Here is a 20,654-nt window from a genome sequence, read left to right as displayed (position 1 = left end):
CAGTTAGTGCAGCCAGAAGACTTGAAAACTTAAGAGAATGTAAAAGTCAGAGAAACTGATCTTAGATTTACAGTTTCACATTTTAATTCTTTTACTTTCTATTGAGTTTCAAACTCTAGAGTATTTAAATGAAGATGATAGAAGTGCTCTGCGAGTTCCACAGAGGTACAAAAGCGCTAAAAGCATTGCTGGGCGGCATAATTCTTGGTACATGTATGTTCCTTGGTTTTGCACCCTGGACTTTTTGGTGAATGAACTCTTCTTTATACTTAATACAGTGAGGATATTTGTTGGTGGTGCTGATGGTTTGACATGGCCTTTCCATTCTGTGTGGTCACATCATTGTCATGTTTCCTAGTCCTATTAGTACAGCCACCAAATATCTTCATGGTATGTGAATAGCTGGTGCAGAAATGAAGATAGAAACATGGTAGCCCATCATGCAGGTGAGATTAAATAAAAGGGATGGAAGTGGGTAAGGTAACATTGCCATGGATGTTAATAAACGTTACTTAGAATTCCAGCATCTTTGTAATTGTAAATGCTAAGTTTGCTATATGCAGTATTTTGGTTGTTTTTTATTTGGTGGGGGGGGATACAATTTTCATATCTAGATATTTGGATAGAACTCGTGATGTGTAATTTCCTATTGTGCAGATTAATATCAACACAGGTTTGTGTCGTTAATGTTACACTTAAGTAAATCCATGATTTATCTCCATATGAAATATGTGCCCAGTTCCATTTGCTCATAGTTGTTGCTGTAAACTAGAAGCTTACAAAAATACATGGCCTCCAGTGTCATAATGTATGTACTGTGTCTTGAAAAGTGGTTCAAATGGTTGTCATAGCTCAGGCAGTTGGTCGCTGGCTTCTTCCTGCAGAGGCTGCAGTTCACACCCAGGGCAATTTGTGGACAAATTGGCACTGGGACAGGTTTTACTCTTGAGTTCTTGAGCTTTCTCTGTCAATATCATTCCACTCCTGCTCTGTACTTATATCTCCTGGGGGCTGGATAATGGGCCTATTAGCAGCTGCAGTTTCACAGAGACATACTGAAAACTTTAAGGGAGATAGAATTTGGGAGGATAATTGAACCTGGTAGTCCTTTGGGATCCATAAAAGCAGAGATTTTCTTGAATAGATTTAATAATAGCATTTCAAAGTGAGAAGGTGAATAACATCTTTTCAAAGAAGGCAGCCAAAGAGTTAAGTGTTGAGGAAGGAAACACTTGCAGATGTTCACTACATGCTGCAGATTTATTTTTGTGGTAACGATAAAATTATTTAATTAAAATTATAAGTGTTTATTACCACAAAGAATATTATTGTGAATCCATTGAGACTGTTAACAGAACGTTGGTGAAAGAGGTAAGAGCACATGTTGCATTTAGTAACCATGAAAACTGGAGCCACCCCATTTTTACACTGGACTTTGTATATTAATTTTTTTCTATGTGGCTATGCTGCAGTGTACTTAACTTTGTCTTTTTCCAGTAGTTATGTATTTTTATCGTGTTAATAACATTATTGGTTAGGTATCAGTAGGCTATGAAATGTGTTTATATTTAGAGTTTTTATTTAGATTTATTTGTATGAAATTGGTTACTGAATTGTATTCTGTTGCTAATGTTATACATCACTCCTTGATTTTAGTTTGCTCTCTCTGTCGCTTTTACACACTGTTTTTCCTGAACTACATGTTTCAACTAAGTTCTCGATGCAAATAATGTGGGTTTTTTAATGATATATTGTATTTTGTTGTTCAACAGCAGGGCATGAAATATGCAACACACTAATCCACATATACAACAATATATCAGCAGAACTTGTCATGCTATAACCCATTGTTTGAAAAATTTAAGTAAAATACTATTGGTAGTTGGTATATTTTATCTAAGATTTTATTTTTATGAAATACAGTACCAAGTGCAAGAAATTATTACTTGCACTGGAAATGTTCAATAGTTCTTGTACAATCTGAGAACCTAATGATGAATGTTTGTGGTTGAAACATGTACTTCATTAATAGTGAACAGTGACAAGAAATTAAAATCGAGAGGCAGAAGCAACATACTGGGGTGCTGCTTTACAAAATTGATGTTTTGCATTATACTATTGTCTTAATAACTACAAGTGTTATCAGTGCATTTACAAACACTTATGTAAATGCATTTTTGAAGATTTATGGGATAATTGAGGATGTGTTTTAATTTGTAATTTTAGGTTTTGTATTTCTGGTTCAGGATGATTTACTGATAAATGGTAAGATGTGTTTGATATATCTGATCGGGCATCTTTGAAATTATTTTGTACTTTAAAAAACACGTTTGAAAGTGGTTTTTAAAATACGTTCCAAAAAAAATAGAAAAATAATGATGTCGACCCTGCCAGGATTCGAACCTGGAATCTTCTGATCCGTAGTCAGACGCGTTATCCGTTGCGCCACAGGGCCCATATTAGAAAATATCTTTATTACCCGGACTTTTTTTAGAGCAACTGCTGCCTATTGACGTGATATCTTAATTTTTAATGCTGTAACTTCTTTTGTGAAAAACCTTATTATATCCATCTCAGGGATTCTATATGACACAGAAAAAACGACATTTTAGCTTCGTTTGAAGTGGCTATGTTCATCTAATTACTCTCTTTGTATTTGCAGTGCCTAACAATAACCATAATTAAAATTGGAAGAAGTAGGTCAAGTCGTTGAGACAATACAATAGTAAAATAAATAAAAAAAAGAAACGCCCGAACAGGGACTCGAACCCTGGACCCTTAGGTTAAAAGCCTAATGCTCTACCGACTGAGCTATCCGGGCTTCAAAGTTTTTGTCTACATATTCTCTATATAAGATAATTAATTAATACAGCATTCATTACATAGAAGAATGTTGAATAATGTATGTATTAATATTTTATTTTAATCACAGTGCACTAGAAAACTACCATTACTTGTATGACATGAAATCAATTCTGTATAACACTATTATGTAACGAATCGATGACGTAATGGCAGTATGATTCACTAGATGGCAGTAGAATACAAAAGTACTCTTAGTTTCATTGTTTCTGGCGTAGATAATTTGGGTAAACATTACATTCATTTCCTTATTGAATGCGTGCCCAAAAATGTAGGAAACTTGTCGAGAGAGTTTATCACATAATTTTGCGTTTGGCAAAATCTTATTCTTCGTCATGTGATGGTGAAAATTGTCGTTTATAAGCGATGTAATTTGAATACCAAATTTTCTCGTTGCTGGAAGCCGGTGTAAAAAGATGGACTCCTGCTAGGTAGTAACATCGCACTAGTTTTATATACCGCTTAAATTCTTTAAAACTGCATTCACTCCGAGACCAACCAAGTAGACTTTTTCTTATTATAATTATAATCATTTTTATCCGTTGTTTCTTGTGATAGATTCCTGGTTATTATTTCTCATTCTTTCCGTAGTCTGCAGCTCTTTCAAATTACGTTTCTCTTCATTTCTCTCGTATACTTTCTCCTTCATTTTTTATTTCTTGCGATTTACGTTTCATCAGTTTGGTACTTTGGTTTGCCTCTGATTTTTCTATTCTCTTTTGAGTTCTTTCTCTGCGTAGCTCTAGTCTAAGGCTTTTATCTTCTATTTATTTGTGCTTATTTATTTATTCACCTTTGAACAATGTATAAGTAACACACACACATACATAATTACAAATTTTATCCACTAGGCAGAAAGTCGCGTAACAGTGTTACCATGGTGACTATAACGATTTATACAAAACACATCCACATAGTCATAATCATTATCCTATTAACATGTAAGATAATAACTATTCAATAATCATGTGTGCAGAAACAAGGACGCCTTTATAATCATTTATAGGGAACACGACAGTCCTGCAATGTTTTTATTTAAAATATTGAACTGTGTTCACTGCATTATGAAATGTTAGAAGGTGACGCATGTGAGTAACAGCGGGAGAGCTGAATGACGTTATTGAATCAATCACTCTGTGAACTTCTCAGTCTTTCACATGTAGACCAACAAATAGTCTTCCGTCCCAGCCGGTTGTGTTCTTTGCTTCCAAGAATGTCTCCGCGAATCACAATAGTAAACCAACCGGCTTGACCGGGATTCGAACTTGGAACGTCGAGGTGCATGCCACTTGTCCTGTTTATTCTAACTCTCACTGAAAACCTTCAATTTATCTGTGACACGTTTCGCAGCTTTTAGATCCGTCCTCCTGCTTTAATAACCCCATTCCGAATGAATGTACCGACTAAGTTAAAATTATTTTGTTTGAAACCTCGGGCCGGAAACTGTGCTTCAGTGTGTTTAATATTTTTAAAAATGTATAGAGGATGGAAGACAAATATTAATTTAATTATCTATCGTGCTGTAGCCTCTGTAATGCGGAAACCTCATGAAATGTGTGTATACTGTCTCGGTTGGAATTGGTGGTATTTGTAAATAATTGACTGTCGTGTAATAAGTAACATTTCATTGTTTTCGAAGAAAGTGAAAATTGTGTTAATCTTTTACATTTCTCGTAGTGTCCGTGGAAGAACAGGGGACAAATTTCCAGACGTGCATTTTCCGTTTCCTTTCCATTTCGGTAACAACGCATTTCTGCATCAGTTCAAAGCAGTGTTAATTTTTTTAAATCTGTGTTTTTTTTTCGCGAATTTGCTACGTGTTGTTACATACCTGCCTGTCATGATTCTGAAACTTTGTTGCCAAGATATTCAAAAGCAGCTTTGTTCGGTCGCTTCTAAGAATTATATTTATAGAATAGCCTATTCGTCTTTCTTCCGAAGTTATGTAACAACAAATCAAGTTTGATTCCTTGAAACTGATAGGGCATGCATTTTTATTGTTTTTTTTTCTAACGGTGGATTTGTAATTTAACTCATGTGAATTGCTACAGTTTTTACATTATTCGTTCTACAAAATATGAGCCCAACTCTGTTAAGTTTGGTTACTGTCTTCCACAGAAATGTTATATAATATTAGTAAGAAGCGAACTCATTTTGAGAATATCATTGATGTAATAATAACCACAACGTTTTCGCCGGCTAAAGTCAACTCCGATCGCGCTGCCATCTAGCGGATGTTAATTGATTCACTACGTACATCCTCTTATCTCTAGATAACGAAACATGCAATTTTAACGCTAACCAGGATAGTGGGTCTTTTACATTTATTTTTGACATTGCATTTTCTTCGTCTGGTGGTGTGCCCTACTGGTAGTATGACAAAACTTCAACTCTTTCAAGCAAAACCAACCAACCAAAAAGCTAATTAAGAAAGAGGCACTTCTCCAATACAATGAGCAACTGTTTAGCTAATGCTGTTTGAGGAAATAATTCCCGTTTACGATGAGAATCATTTGAAACCCATGAATTAAAAAAACAACAACACACAGTTAAAGCATGTGGCACATATAGCTTTGAAGGTTTAATTGAATCATACACCTGTACAGAGGGCGAACAGAGGTTTATGACGTCACTATCTCGTTGCCCTGTTTGCCTTCTCGTTTATCCCGAGACATCATGTGAGCCTACCACCATTAGAGACGTCTGCTGCTGTATTGTGGGTGATGGCGGTTTTACAATGATTCTTTTATGCATTTATGCATGTTATTAGCCGGAGTGAACCAGTGTGATTCAACTGTGGGCTATTTGTTATACGAATTCTTTGAAGTCAGGTTGAATTTCCAACAAAATTGCAGTGGTTTGTGTTATTCCTTTCCATGAAGAACCATCCTGAACAGATAAAGTAAGAAAAACTTCTCAGTATTAAAGTATGGAAATCTGAGTGCATGTTAATAGACACATTATTTGGTATAATGTAGAAGCCACGCTATTTAATATAGAAGGTCCAGATTTTATTTATTTATCCCACAATGTTTGGATAGACTGTGCCGGTTTGACAGGCGTGTTGGGATTGTGTAATCGAACAATTTCCATGACATGAAAACGTATTATATTGGCAAGCTGAACGACTATTTGCTTCTAAAGAAGGATGTGGGGTGAGACTTGATTCGTACCTAAAACATAACACAACGCGTCATCATTACAAGGATTAATTGGTTAATGATGTTTGAAGATACAATCACTCTTTATTCCGAGAATCATACAGATACGAACCGTATGAGTTGGGATAGTTTAATCAGTGTGGTGGATGACTACGGGATGGATGACGGGTTTGATTCCCCGAAAGGGCAAAATATATTTTTCTCTTAGCTCAGCGTGCAGACCGACTCTGGGGCCCATACAATGAGTGCTGTGGGAGTACTTTTCCGGGGATAGCTAACCTCTCACTTCCGCCTACAGCTGAGGTCAAGAAAGACTGGAACTATACCTCCACTATCCCGTATGTCTTCATGGCGTGGTGTTTTATAAATGCCAGGTACAGCTCTGCCTTTCTCTAACGAAACTCATAAAACCACTGTCAACAAAATGCTGAGTTATTGAATTTTGAAGTAGTTGGTACGTGTTGAAACACTATGCTCAAATACTTAACCGGCTCTGAAGGGAAACTCTACAATGGTTCCAACTCTGTGACGGAAGTCGGTCAACTCTACCGCGCACAGACGGCAAATAAAGTAGACACTCCTTGTAGAACCCGTCTTTTATTTCTGCATACATACCAGGTAACTAAAAGCACAGATTTGCAGCAAACACGTTTATGACGTCTACATTTCCATTTCGTTAGCGAGTTAAGTGGTGCATTGTCATAGTTAAGTCTAAGTTTTGAAATTTCGTGAACTGTAATATTAGGAATTGCATTTGGACTCTTCAAAGGTTAAACAGATAGACGTGTCAAATGAAGATTATTCGTAGAGTACTTATTTTAAAATTACATATTACTGCATGCTCATTTGTTCTGAGGAGTGGGAATGGTGTCGCTGGGATCGTGGGTTCGAATCCCACTCAAGCCATGGATGTTTTTCTGTGTTGTTCTGTCCTGTGTACAGGTAGAGGCCTTGCGACGGGCCGATCCCTCATCCAAGGAGTCCTAACGAATGTCTATAGATGAAGCCAACGAAAAGTTGAGCAGTGCTCAGACACTTGAAGAACGGGTCGTTCTCAGTATCCCCAGTATGGAGAAGAATGTGAAGCTAATTGTCGCTCAGCTAGTCATGAAATTTAACACGAAATTTTATTTAAATGTTCAGTAAAGTCATCCTTCGGACAATATTCTGGGCCAAATGATGAATCCTTACTATTGCACGTAAAGAGTTATAATTTCATGGTTTATATTGCCTTCAAATAAATATGAAGGTTTCTGCTAAATTACTGTGCGCATTTAAGATAGCTCAGAAATGTCTTGCCAAGGACATGGAATCCAATCCCTCATCACCTTGGGGTAAACTGTGCAACAAAAAAAGAAAGGATCCAGCCTTTCTTACAAAAGCGAGGTCGGAGGGGAGAGGAACTCAACTGTCCCTTTTATTGGTTTCTGTTATTGCTGACAGACGTCCTCGATTTTGTGACGATGGTTGGACGAAGATGCTCAAAACAAGGCACAGACCAAGTGACGGCTTACAGCAAGACACAATGGATTCAGGGTAACCAAAGCACCAGTCCCGATCTTTCAGTACCTGATTTATCTGAAAAAGAATCCCCTCAAAAGATAGTAGCAAGCACAGATTTCGGATTCTCATGAAGATGAGACTGTCTTCTGGGATGCCGCACCCTGATGATGGAGGCTGAAAGCGCCTCCGAAATGCCGGTAAATTTACGGCGAAACATGACGCTTGACACAGGCTCTAAATGCGTAATTAAACAAGAAACAAGCACACAAGTGTAACTGAAATGGTCACTCGTTTGGTTTTTGTAAATATGTGTTGCAAAAGACGCTGTTGTGGGTTTCTTAATTTACTTTAATTGCACTTTATAAATTGCGTAAGTTAATCCCGAACGAGACGCCGACTTTGAGGAGTGAACCGAAACGGTCGTGTTATATTCTCAGTTACTTTCCTGTCGTTCATCGGGGACGGTTTAAAAGAACATCATCTTAGTTCTTTGATTAGGATCTGAAGCTCGTATCATCTTTAATAAGACGACAAACATTTTTACTTTTATCAGATCTAAAACTTCTTGACGATGGTAAAGAGTCATTTGAATAAAAATTTTCTTGGATATTATCCATCGTCTAGTAAAATATAAAACGTAAAACGACGTTTCGGAGATGGGGCTCTATCTGAAGACGGAGATAGAGCCCCATCTCCGAAACGTCGTTTTACGTTTTATATTTTACTAGACGATGGTTAATATTCAAGAGAATTTTAATTCAAATTTTTACTTTTCTGTTTCATATAAAATACGACGAGCTGAAAATCGAATCCTGTTCTTCGAGAGACGAAGAGCCTCTGCTAACGAGGAAATTGCAACCTTAGTAGGACTTCCGTTTTCTTGTAAATTTATTTGTAGATGAATCTGTCTCTGCGATTTATTTGTACGCAAAGAATATTTGTGCGTGAAATCATTTCGTTCCTTTCCAAACCGATTCTCTTTGGTCTTGTATTTCAGTAGTCTGAACCTGTTCTACGTAGTAGATTTCTGACTCGATTTAGAAGGCTAGACGAGTTCCTCCGGCCTTCGTTTATTTCGCCGTAGACCACCAAACGAACTGACGTCCGGTCGGAGTCTTGAGTCGACAGTTTCATATAGCGATAAGGTAAGATTGGGTACTTATTTATATGGGGCAGGAATTTCGCTCTTAACAAATAAGAACCGACAGTGCCAATATTTATACGAGTCGTTAGCGCGAAGTGTGTGATGAGGATAAGGCCTGTTCGTCTGAATGTTTTATCTCGACTCTACTCGAAGGATGAAAACAGTGCACAGAACTTCGTTTTGGGTCCCATAACACCAATGTAACCCATGGATTATATGAATCTGAAATCGAATTTTTTAAGAATAGCGAATTATTCATGTAAAATGCAGATGTCGTTAAGAGAGAGAAATTTAATTTAAAATACTTTTCTTTGTGTTGAAAATGTTTAATGATATAGAAGGGATAGATAATTACAAATTGTATGTATTTTTATAATTATCAGTAGGATATTGTATTTGCAGTAGATTAATATCAAAACCAATAATGTAAGAAGAATCGATGTAATGTAAGAACGTCTTTATATATCAATACGAAATTAGAACACGTCTGTGATTATTTGTTGGGGGACCACTAAGGTCTTGAAGGATGTGGAGTGGACGAGTCTGGCAGAAGTAAATATTTAAGTTAAAAACAAATTCTCTAGCATAACTGGGCTGAAATTAAAAACATTATCGCTAACCTATACTGAAATCCAATATTTAAATCCATCATGTGAGATGTTACATTGTCTGAAAAAATTGCGTCGAATCTGTTTCATCGCTGCTTCAAATTAGGATTGAAATTCGTGCCCGTAAATTTTTAAAATGCGATGAGCAGTTACCCGGTCCTCTTTCTCTCGGGATGTTTTGACGCTGAAGATTTACGAACACTTGTCTATTAATTTTATTAGAAAAATGTAAACAGATGACAAATGAACGTCGTCTTACGTTAGTTTCCATCCATTTAAGTACATTGAATGTGAATGTTTGAATACGTCAGAAATTTTCCGATAAATCTGTCAACATATGACTCCATATGAATTTTTGCACTAAAATGGCTGTATCTTAAAGTTGTTCCTCGTGGTAATATCTTTTAATGTGCACTGTCAAATGGGGGACATCTTTATTGGATGTCGTCATATCCTGTCAGTCGTGTTCCCCCCCAGTGGCCGACGTTTCAGACGTACTTCAGGTTTAACTCAGTCCATGGACCACATTCCTCCAGAGAAGTTGATAGTTGTTTAGGAAGTCAAGAAATTCCCCTTAATTTATGGAAACGGCTGTTAAATAGGGCCTTCAACGGGAAACAGCCTGCTTGAACATAAATATTTTCTCTTCACTGGAATTCTGTTTTGAAGAGACAAATTTACGTTTACGTTTAATCGTTTGTTTTAAATTATGTGAAAATGAACAGAAATACTTGAGCGTGATAGTTTACGAATCGTGTGAAGAACAATTTTGAGAAATCTTCCTTTACTTTTTACACGTTAATAGCAGAAATATACAGCAGCAAGTAAAAATGATTGTAGAGTCATTCCGAAATAACACAAATAATATATATAACCGTTGTTAGCTGTTTGTTGCTACATTTACGTACTTAACGTGAACTACAGATGTTGGAAATATGGTAACATTATTTTGGTACACCCTGTACTCTGAAGGAAGGCGAAAATAAAGATTGAAATTAAATGTTGTGTTCGGTAATAAATTGGTTTAAGTATGGGGCGACAGTTTCTGGTGTCATAAATGCGTGGGTATTTTTTAAACTTGAATAATTGCACGTTTTGAACGGAAACCTTCTGAAAGGGACTTAGGACCTCGTCTGAGGGCGTGTCGCTGTAACAGTGTGTGGAAGATACTGGATACCGTTAGGTCTCATTTTTGTGAATGTGGTTCAAGTCCTTTTGTACTGCAAAATTGTTGGTCTGCATGCTCAGATCTAGGATTTGCAGACTATTTGTCTGTCTGGAACTAGACAGTGTTGTCTTAGCTGGTCACCTTCAATCGTCATTGAGATATGTCACTCAATTCTCACACGTATATAAAATGTATTGAAGTAAACAATGCTAAAAAAAGTAAAATGATGTATGTACTTTAATAATGGACGTACATAAGTAGGTCATAGATGTGACATACATGTTAAGTCGAGACCTGGCCTTGATATTTCTTAGTGAAAAGGGAAGTCCGTCTGTAGTGATTTCCTTTTAGGCCTAATGAAGTCCATGTCTGAGCACTTGTTCGCTGTCTCAGGTCAGGTATAGTGAGTTGTAGCAATTGGTTATGCCCAGAGATCGAGTACAGTAAGAATGGAACACATCAGCAACTAGCAGGGCGTTACTTCTCTCTCTGTCTCTCTCTCCATCTGTCAAATGTCTGTGAGGAATTCGAGGGGCGAGAAGCACTTAACTTTCCGCCAACATTTACTTTGAAGATTAGGTTTTCGTGTTGAAGAGTTGGTGTAGGTTCGATATTTAAATTTTGTCCAGGACCCACATATGCCTTGTCCCTTCTTTGAACCCTACTTGCTGCCCAAGGGGAATCTCAACATTAACCACCATCTAATCCCAAGGGCTAAAATACGTGGATATTTTCCTGGCGTCGTGTTTAGACAAAGAGACATTTAATATCGGCGTCCAAGCGATCCGCTCTTATCTGCTACCTGAGGGTAGGCAACCCATGTCGCTGTGACAAGTGACCGACTTAACCTGGCGGAAATTAAATTCGCCTGAAAGCTCTTGGTGTAGACCACCCATACGAAACTAAATTGAAATTGGTGGAGTGGTTTGGCAGATGAAACATGCGGGCATGGACACGAGGCTTCGTTATGTCGGAACTGACCGATCCGGTCTTGGACGGACTTGGTTCAGCGCAGCGTCTGTGCAATCGTGTAATTCAGACGACTTCTGCAGACAGTGTATACCAAGGACGAGATTTTCAGAAAGGTTTCCATGAGTTTTGCATGCACGTTCCTGGAAACTGAGCAGATAAATCCGGATGTTATGTTTGCATGTGTTTCTCCAGACAGTGTTTTTGGATACTTCCCATGCGAATAGCGATGATTCTCGGAATATCAATTACACGTTCTACACAAAACACACTGTTACGTAATATCGTAATAATAGCTGCCAGAGACACGTCTTCTAATAAGTCCAACGATTTGATTCCAGGAAACTGAGAAAAAATATTTTTGTACTAGCCATGAAATCCTTGAATGTGTATTAAGTGCGTCAAAGTTTTTGCATTTTTTTTTGTTTTCCGTCGTCTTATTACTATGACTGAGGGTTTTAGGATAAGATTTTTGCAAGACCACACACAGATCTTGAGAGAGGAAATGTATTTACCATTTCTTGGAACACCGAATTAACCGATCACCTTGATATGCCAGACATTGCCCAAAAACATAAGTATCACCTCTGGACCACCTTAGTCAAGATCAAGAATCTTCTTTTTTTTTTAAGAAAATAAGCGGAACGTCCCTGCCTTATTTTAGTGTAGCGTGAAATTCCCGTCACAAGAGATGCCTAAGGGTAGGTTTAAGTAGGGACGGGAGGGGGGAGGGGGCTCGCTTTTTGTAAAATGATTCAACAAAAAATAAATTATATCACGAGAATTGATACATCGATTTGTTTACGTCCAGTATCTTGCTGGGTCGACAAGTGAGAGTTTGACCAAAATACGATTACACGTTGCCAAAATATGAGTCAATGTGCACAAACGACATTTGAGACTCTAAAGACCAACTGAACGCCTTTTTTCGACCCTAGAAACTGTCCATGGTTTGCCTCATTAGAATGTAACTTATAATGCAAATATGTTTTACTGTGGCCTGAATTAATTGATTTTAATTCCTGCTTTAGTGTAACAGCTTTACTAATTTAGTGGACGAAATATTATGGGCTACACCATTAAATCCACACAAGCTCTATCATACGGAAGTGGATCTAGAAATAAGCTGGGCCCAAGTATATGTCAGCAGCTCTTCATCAAAATATAGAGACAAATCATCAAATAAGGACCTGAAACGGATCCTTCATGAACGTGGCAAAATTTAAGATATTAGGGAAGGGCAGTAACGAATTTAAATGTATTGACGAAGAAATTTAAAGTTTACTAAATTTCAAGAACCGATGCTATCATGTCGCTCAGAAACGTGTACCTTAAAATGAAGTAGAATGCTGAGAAGTCTGGTTGATTTTTATCCGGGTGTGAAAATGGATCTGATGGAGAACGTAGTTTGAGGATGACGACGACGACCCTCTTTGGACCTGGCGATGGAAGAATTAACAGGATGCCGGAGAATACCGCGCGCCGAGCTTTGATTTGAGCACTTTGCCTGATATGATTAGCGTTATCAAATTGTGGACGACGAACTGGAAGTGATAAGATTGCACAAAAGATTTCGGTAGGAAGACCTGAATGTGAGACACCACTTAGAAGGCGCAGGGCTAGATTGCAAGATAATATTAAAAATTATATCAGCGAGATAGGGTGTGGCGATGTTGGCAAAGTGACGTCACAGTCAAGTGGTTAGCCGTATTTGGAAGACTTGATTTAAAATCTTGATCCGGAGGCAGCTATACTCAAGATTTTAGTGGTTTTACTCAGTCTCGTGAGTCAAATTTTGGGATAGAACCTTAAATTTAGCCACTATTGCTACCTTCCATGTTCCCTCTGATTTATTATTTGCGAATTGTCCAATCACTCGACACTGTACACCACGTAGTCTGAATTTATGATAACGTCATAACATGAAATGAATACAAAAGTTCCCTCTCGTTGTGTTGGCATTATTGAATCTTGAATCACGGTCAGTTTTATTGCATCGTCTAAGAAACAGTGAGCTAAGTATTAAACTAAAGATGATTATTAATACTTGGACTTAGCCTGAAGGAAAATGTCCAAATATGTCGTGGTCGGTAGGAATGTTTTAAACATTAATTGAAGTCTGTCTGTAAATTCTACAGACCTGATTCATGTTCGAAGCCAGCTGAAAGCGAGACAACTATCAATTATATCAACATCTTTACTCTACAGCCGCAGACATAATGTACGTGACACTGGGATGTCAGTCATTCCTATGTGTGATTGATTCTGTCTGCACTTACAACAGAGTCTTTCTGTGAACTGCCAAGTTTGCGCGCGTCTTTTCTTTCCTGTGAGTTTTTCATAGTCGTGTAACTTACGTCTTCTTCTCCTTCTGTCTCCGGTGATTAGGCTGAATGAATCCTTTCGGTTTTAACGACGTCCGGGTCCCGGGGGGGCGAAGACGTGTGCCATGTTTTTTTTTCTGTAGTCATATATTCTTCCATTTGCTGATTAATTATTTCGTTCATACTGCGTGTCTTTGCTTTTGCAAACATGGACAAAATTAGCCTCGCTCCTGTCTGTCCTTCCGTAAGAACACGAGAACCCAGAAATTTTCCACTATTATGGATCCCGGAGTTTCGCCGTCGCGTTTAAAGAAGCCCGCCCGCCATTTACCCCTGAGTCAGTTCATAGCGAGGCTTCCAGTTACCTTAAGACAGGAGTGTAAAACTTACCGAAACGTCGAGTAAAGTAAAGTTTGTCCCACTATACGCCATGTAGGCGTTTGGGGGGAGTGGAGGTGTAGCTCCTCTCTTCCTTGACCTCGGCACTAGATGGGGGTGAGTGGTCAGCATCACGCCCCCGGCCGGCTTTACCCCCATTAAAGGACCCCGGTACCCATTGTAGAGGAGGCTGGGTGGGCCCCAGAGCCGGTCTGGACGCAGAGGCTAGACGAAAAATCCTCTGCCCCCGTCGGGGATCGAACCCCACCGAAACGTCTAGTAAAGTAAAGTTTGTCCCACTCTACGCCATGTAGGCGTTTGGGGTGAGAGGAGGTATAGCTCCTCCCTTCCTTGACCTCGGCACTAGATGGGGGTGAGTGGTCAGCATCACGCCCCGGCCGGCTTTACCCCCGGGAAAGGACCCCGGTACCCATTTTAGAGGAGGCTGGGTGGGCCCCAGAGCCGGTCTGGACGCAGAGGCTAGAGGAAAAATCCTCTGCCCCCGTCGGGACCGAAACGTCTAGTACATAAAATATTTATTAGAAAATTGGCGTTGTTCAACGTAATTGAGATGCAGTGAACTAACCTTCGTCATAACGCGTGTCTGTTTTGGACATAACGTCATCGCTGACGTAGTAAGTAGGTACAGGAAACTGTAGATAAGGTTTAGGGAGACGTATTTCGATTATGTCAAGACGCGGATTTCCATGTATCGGCCGCTCCTGAGCAGGGGTTCCATCAGAAGCTGAATTTTCGGCAGGGCTTCTGCGTCATGATGACCGTCACAGCTTAATGTATCGTAGTTCATCGTTCTAAGAACTGAGCTTGCTTTCTGTGGTTGGGGAAAATCCCCGCTTCCGGTGTAACCTCTAATAATTCGGAGGGACTTTACACTCTCTACCTTGACGTTCCTACAGCGTTTACTTTTATTTTGTGTATTCGATTGCTTTTATTTCGATTAAATGGTCTCGACATATGACCGAATCTTTAGTCGTGTTTCAACTGCAGATTATAGCGTCAAATGAGGTAATACTCCCACAAAGAGTGAGTTCATGAGGTAAAGGAGAATTTGAAGATGTTATCGAGGTATTAACATGAAGAAACTGAATAAAACCTATAATAATTCAGTGGTCCAGAATTAAAGCATCTCCCAAATTTAAATCAAAGTACGTAAAATAGGCTTAACTGTGACTGAGGTTAGTCTTTTGTCAGCCAAACAAAGAACTTCCCAGATGTGTTGCCTCTTACTTTCATGGCAACCTGTTCTTTGAGAATGGGATTTAAGATTTTATAGTATTTTAAAGTTTCTAAATAATGCTCTTTACCTCCGAGAAAAAGAGAAATATTGAGTTGAGTCGAGTTTTTGTCCCTTTCTGAAGACACTGTATTTGAAACGCGAAGGCCACGAGGCAGTGGAATACGTCGCTGTCTGTCTGTTTGTTTGTTTGTTAACAGCCTATTCCTGACTTTCCCCAACTACTGTATTGTTACGTCTCTTGTCAATATAATCCTCTTTGATTTAACAACTGTTAGTCAATCTCTGACACTTTATCTCGGCTACTGTTAGTTCTAAATATTTTTCTTGGGATTTTGCTCCAAACACTGCCAGCTGATCCAGTTTTATAAAATACATTTAGCCTAGTTTTCATTTTGCCGAAATTAATGTCATGTTGGTACTGATAACGCACATCTCAGCAGAGACACGGAATTCATTGGCGTTTTTTCCCCCGTATTTGCTGCAAACAGTTCGAAGACAATCTTCCCCAACAACAGCTCCATCTGTACTCATTTATCCCGTGTCATGATAGTCTCACTGTAAAGTAGTTTACTGGATTAGAATTGTAATATTCTTTAATCGGATTTATTACATTTCATTCGATGCGGAACGTGAAATGATATTTTAAATATTTTATATTTTATTATCTTATTAAAATTGTGATTTGACGGAAAATATTAAAATATTAAATACATTTCATTTACTATTTTTGGCCACTTTTTAGGAACATTCACCAGTGGTACTGAAATATATGCTTTTTAATCGAAATCACTTCGTCACAAGCACACACACCCCCCCCCCCCCCCCCCCCGTTTTATATTTTATATTCGACCGTGTGACATGAGAAGGTGCAACGTTCGCGTGACTGTTCAATTTTATGCCTTTCCCCTGTCTAAATCTGTACAAGGACCACCCAAAGGAAAATTTGCAGGGAAATACCCAATTCCGTTTCAGGTGTCTTACCTTTGTTTTCTCACAAACCAAAATAATTGCGATACGTGCGCAGTACGAAATGATTTGAACGTCACAACTGACGTCACTTTGAATAAAGGAAACCCCATTTTTATATAGAATGCGATTTAAATGCTGGTACACTAACATTTTTTTATGTTGACCGTGGGAAACATACCCGAATATGGTTTTGAACCAGAAATGTGTTGTTGTCGTCTTGGACTCGTAAAATTCTTTGTAATTGGCCCTTGACTGAGGAGAGAAATGGAGATGATATCTTTGTTATTGGTGGTATTTCAGGTTCTCATGCTGAAGATGACTTGTCTTCTGTGTCGCAGCGCAGAGTTCTAACCGCTAGACCACCGTGGCGGTATCATTTTTTTTAAATTTGTAGCTTAAGTGCGTCATGTTTGTGTTGAAATCGAATATATTATTTATTATCTCAGTCTATACACAAACGTATTTAAAATGTTGTTGTTAAAATTTATATAACATTATAACATCTGTAGTATAAAATATTACAATAAGTTATATTATGTTATATTATGGCGCTTATTAATTATTGCACGACATGTTTCGATGTTTTAGACATCATCTTCAGGTTTATATCGTCGTTTTTATCTTTTTAAAACTATTATATATTTCAATGCAATGCATTTATTGATTTCGAGGTATATTTGTAGATTTTTTTCTGTCTTTTTAAATACGTTTGTGTATAGACTGAGATAATAAATATATATACATTGTTTAAATATTTGGGAGTTCTGATGATAGAGGAAGCTGTCATTAAAACCTTAACAATAAGTTCTGGGAATAATTAGCGCTCCTATAATCTTTCAATGACTTCATTGCGAATAAACAGGCTAGCAAAATTGAAAGTAAAGACTTTCATGAGAAATATTTAATGGCGTTGTATCGTAAATTTCTGACACGTCACTTTGATCAAAAATACTGTCTAAGTTTTATCCAGAAATGGCGCCTATTTTAAAAAAAAGAAAGAAACACGTCTGAAAATGGAAACACGTTCAGGAAATCCGTTGTGTGAACATGTCACTGGAAATGAGGCGATGGGCAGTGCAACTAACTTTTATTTTGTTTTTTGAATTGGAAAATAGACCCTAATCGCATTTTGAGCCACAGGAAGGGCAGTCCAGTCGTGACAATTATCCGACGTCGTTACTGGCAGCCAATTTCGGTATCTGCTGACTGTGCTGTGCTTAAGGTATGTCCACTTCTGACTTTTATTCCGATTTAACACTGTCAGCATCTCTCTCTCTCTCTCTCTCTCTCTCTCTCTCTCTCCCCCCCCCTATCCATCCATATTTCACTGTGTCATCTATGATTAAAGGCCTTGAACCAGCTCTTTCAAGCTGCAAATTTCCGATGTCGAAAATTTGACGGACTTAGTGAATTCCATGACAGAAATGTGTTTAAACGGTTAATATATATATATAAACCGCCACGGTGGTCTAGTGGTCAGAACACTAGCCTTGTAATCCTGGGGTCTCGGGTTCAATTCCCGGTGGTGCACAGATTTATAACTTGTGTTGGTCAAGACCGTGGTCTAGGTATCACGGAGTTTTCCTCCGGGGGCTCCCCGGTTTCTCCGTGGCATTCCAACAATTACTCCACTCACACACACAGAAGAAGGCAATGGCAAACCACTTCTGGATCATCTGCCAAGAATGTATATGAACAGGTCCCAGTCCGAGAAAAGGATGGAAGGATCCTGTTCATAGTATATGGACCTGTCGTCAGACAGAACACTAATAATAAAAAATAATAATATATACATATATATATATATATATATGTGTGTGTGTGTGTGTGTGTGTCCCATTATGTTTTATGAGCCGTTGTAGATGGGCTCATATGTGGTACATTATGAAATATGCTTCTAAGTTTGGTATTAAATTCAGTTTTCCGTTTTGATAAAATACGAATATGGTGACATCACGAGCTGTGAGGTTATATTTTTGAACTCGAATAAAAATTTGCAAAATATGAATAAAACACACTTTACTGTGTCATGCCAAGTGTTCCTTTAGTGACTACCTATGTTTTATAGAACGGCATTAACATTATTTTAGTCGGAAGAAAACTGTAATATCGGATGTGGAAGGTCGTAAACCTCTTCCGTTCGAGAGGTCATAACCTGAGTGTTTACCGGTAATTGCCTGCGTCATAGCATAGCAATGCGTCGGTTGTATCAGAAGTAAAGTTTCGGAGCGGGTCGCAGCGATGAAACTTCAACTTTACGTGAGCCGGGAGGCAAACGTGTGCACGGATTTCTGACTCAGCTGATTCCCAAACAGGATATGCATAGAGCGAGAACATTCTAGAGATGCTGACGAATTGAAAGGGTCAGTGCTAAAACGAATTACCTCCTAAATGTCTATAAACTAGGAGAAAATTCCTTTGATATTTGACGGTGAATTCTGATGGCGGTCCTCTGGTTTATGATGCCGTGCAGACTTGCAGGTAGTTACCGACGTTTCTGACGAACGTACTTCGTGTCTTCATCCTTCTCCCACTTTGTTATATTCTCTTCATATCCTTACGTTGTTCAGTCTTTCTGCAATGTTATTTTTCAGTCGTTCCCACGTCTCAGTTTTCTCGCTCATTATTTCCGTTCCTTGCTATCTTGTTCATTTAGTTCACACATAATATCACATTGTCTGTCTACATGGATTTTGCATAGTTACAATATTTATTATTTATTTAGTGTTCTGTCTGACGACAGGTCCATATGAACAGGATCCTTCCATCCTTTTCTCGGACTGGGACCTGTTCATATACGTTCTTGGCAGATGATCCAGAAGAGGTTTGCCATTGCCTTCTTCTGTGTGTGAATGGAGTAATCGTTGGGATGCCACGGAGAAACCGGGGAAGCCCCCGGAGGAAAACTCCGTGTTGCCTAGACCACGGTCTCGCCCAACACAAGTTATAAATTCGGGCACCGCCGGGAATCGAACCCGAGACCCCAGGATTACAAGGCCAGCGCTCTAACCGCTAGACCACCTCATCTTATTATTATTTAGTGTTCTGTCTGACGACAGGTCCATATGAACAGGATCCTTCCATCCTTTTCTCGGACTGGGACCTGTTCATATACGTTCTTGGCAGATGATCCAGAAGTGGTTTGCCATTGCCTTCTTCTGTGTGTGAATGGAATAATTGTTGGGATGCCACGGAGAAACCGGGGAGCCCCCGGAGGAAAACTCCGTGTTGCCTAGACCACGGCCTTGCCCAACACAAGTTATAAATTCGGGCACCGCTGGGAATCGAACCCGAGACCCCAGGTACCGAGGAATAGGTAGTTGAAATTCGACGTATTTAGTGAATGTACTGCAGTTTTCACATGAACATTAAATCAGTGTGATACATTTTTAAATGCCGTTAGTCGTAGGTTGGTTATGCGATTCGGTTAACTTGGATGCTGTTTTATAACACAAACATAAAATTTCCACGTCACGATGTGCCACCTTTTTCAGTGAGGCCCCAGAAATGGGCCTAGACTTTTACTTTTGATTGAATGTTCTTGTGATGTTCTGTTAAAAATACAGAAAAAAGAAATTAAACAAGTATTTTGTAATACACAATGTTTTTAGCGAAAATGTCGCTGTCTTCACTTATTTATGTGAACCTGAACTTGTTCTTGTAAATGTAATATGCAATTGTCCACGAGAAAAACGCTGGTTCTGCTAGACAGATCTCAGCCTTGTCAAAAGTCTGATCTGGCCTTGCAGTTTGTTAGCTGTGAAAAGGAAGCCGGTGTTAATTGAAATTTAAAAACAAGTGGGAAGTTGATTTCGCTTTGTGAGACGTCAGTTCGTGATAGAAATTTCACGTGTTACGTTTGTGATTAGTTTTGGCTTACTCACCAAGGATATGGACGAGAGGAACATCACGAGAGCACGCAAAATTTTGGTTGGTTTTGGACGTTTGAGAAAAGAGATGGACAGTAGATTGAACTGACTCGGAATTAGATCATGCCGTCTGCTTTTATGGTGACACTGATGAATTTTCATGCACTTCACGACACGATGATTTGTGGTCAGTTGAACGCGTGTCTCTCTCTCAGTATCAGAGTTTTTAACAGCTCATAAATCCGAAGTAAGGATTTTTTCGCGTTAACGTACGAGGCTCGTCCACAAAGTAAGTTTCCCTGGGGCCGTTTACAGAAACAAAACACAATTTCATGGAAATATTTATTGCAACAGATACAGCAAGTGTCCAGCTATTTTTCAACATATTCGCCACCGGAATTGAGACATTTGTCATACCGTGGGACCAACTTTTGAATACCT

At 38.7% G+C, this 20,654-nt stretch overlaps 1 protein-coding gene and 2 non-coding genes across 4 annotated transcripts in view; 1 reads left to right on the top strand and 2 right to left on the bottom strand.

The window, feature by feature from the left end:
- Positions 1-2,382: 2,382 nt before the first annotated feature.
- On the bottom strand, positions 2,383-2,455 carry TRNAR-ACG (transfer RNA arginine (anticodon ACG)). The gene has a single exon. It is a non-coding gene; the product is annotated as a tRNA-Arg (tRNA).
- A 293-nt stretch (positions 2,456-2,748) lies between these two features.
- TRNAK-UUU (transfer RNA lysine (anticodon UUU)) lies at positions 2,749-2,821 on the bottom strand. The gene has a single exon. It is a non-coding gene; the product is annotated as a tRNA-Lys (tRNA).
- Positions 2,822-5,545: 2,724 nt separating this feature from the next.
- Positions 5,546-20,654, top strand: part of nvd (cholesterol 7-desaturase nvd) — a 98,338-nt gene continuing 83,229 nt past the window's right edge. The window contains exons 1-2 of one of the 2 annotated variants that reach the window (XM_087353238.1): positions 5,546-5,764; positions 8,524-8,671. The gene's annotated coding sequence lies outside the window, so the exon portion shown is untranslated. The remainder of the gene's footprint in view (positions 5,765-8,523; positions 8,672-20,654) is intronic. The other variant, XM_087353239.1, reaches the window with a different exon arrangement.

This window comes from Zootermopsis nevadensis, unplaced genomic scaffold (assembly GCF_977971745.1).
Source record: "Zootermopsis nevadensis isolate Lab colony 2312 unplaced genomic scaffold, Znev_1.0 Znev_ptg000002l, whole genome shotgun sequence".
Classification (NCBI taxonomy): domain Eukaryota; kingdom Metazoa; phylum Arthropoda; class Insecta; order Blattodea; family Termopsidae; genus Zootermopsis; species Zootermopsis nevadensis.
The sequence above is the reverse complement of the archived record's forward strand: the minus strand, read 5'-3'. Positions and strand labels throughout refer to the sequence as shown.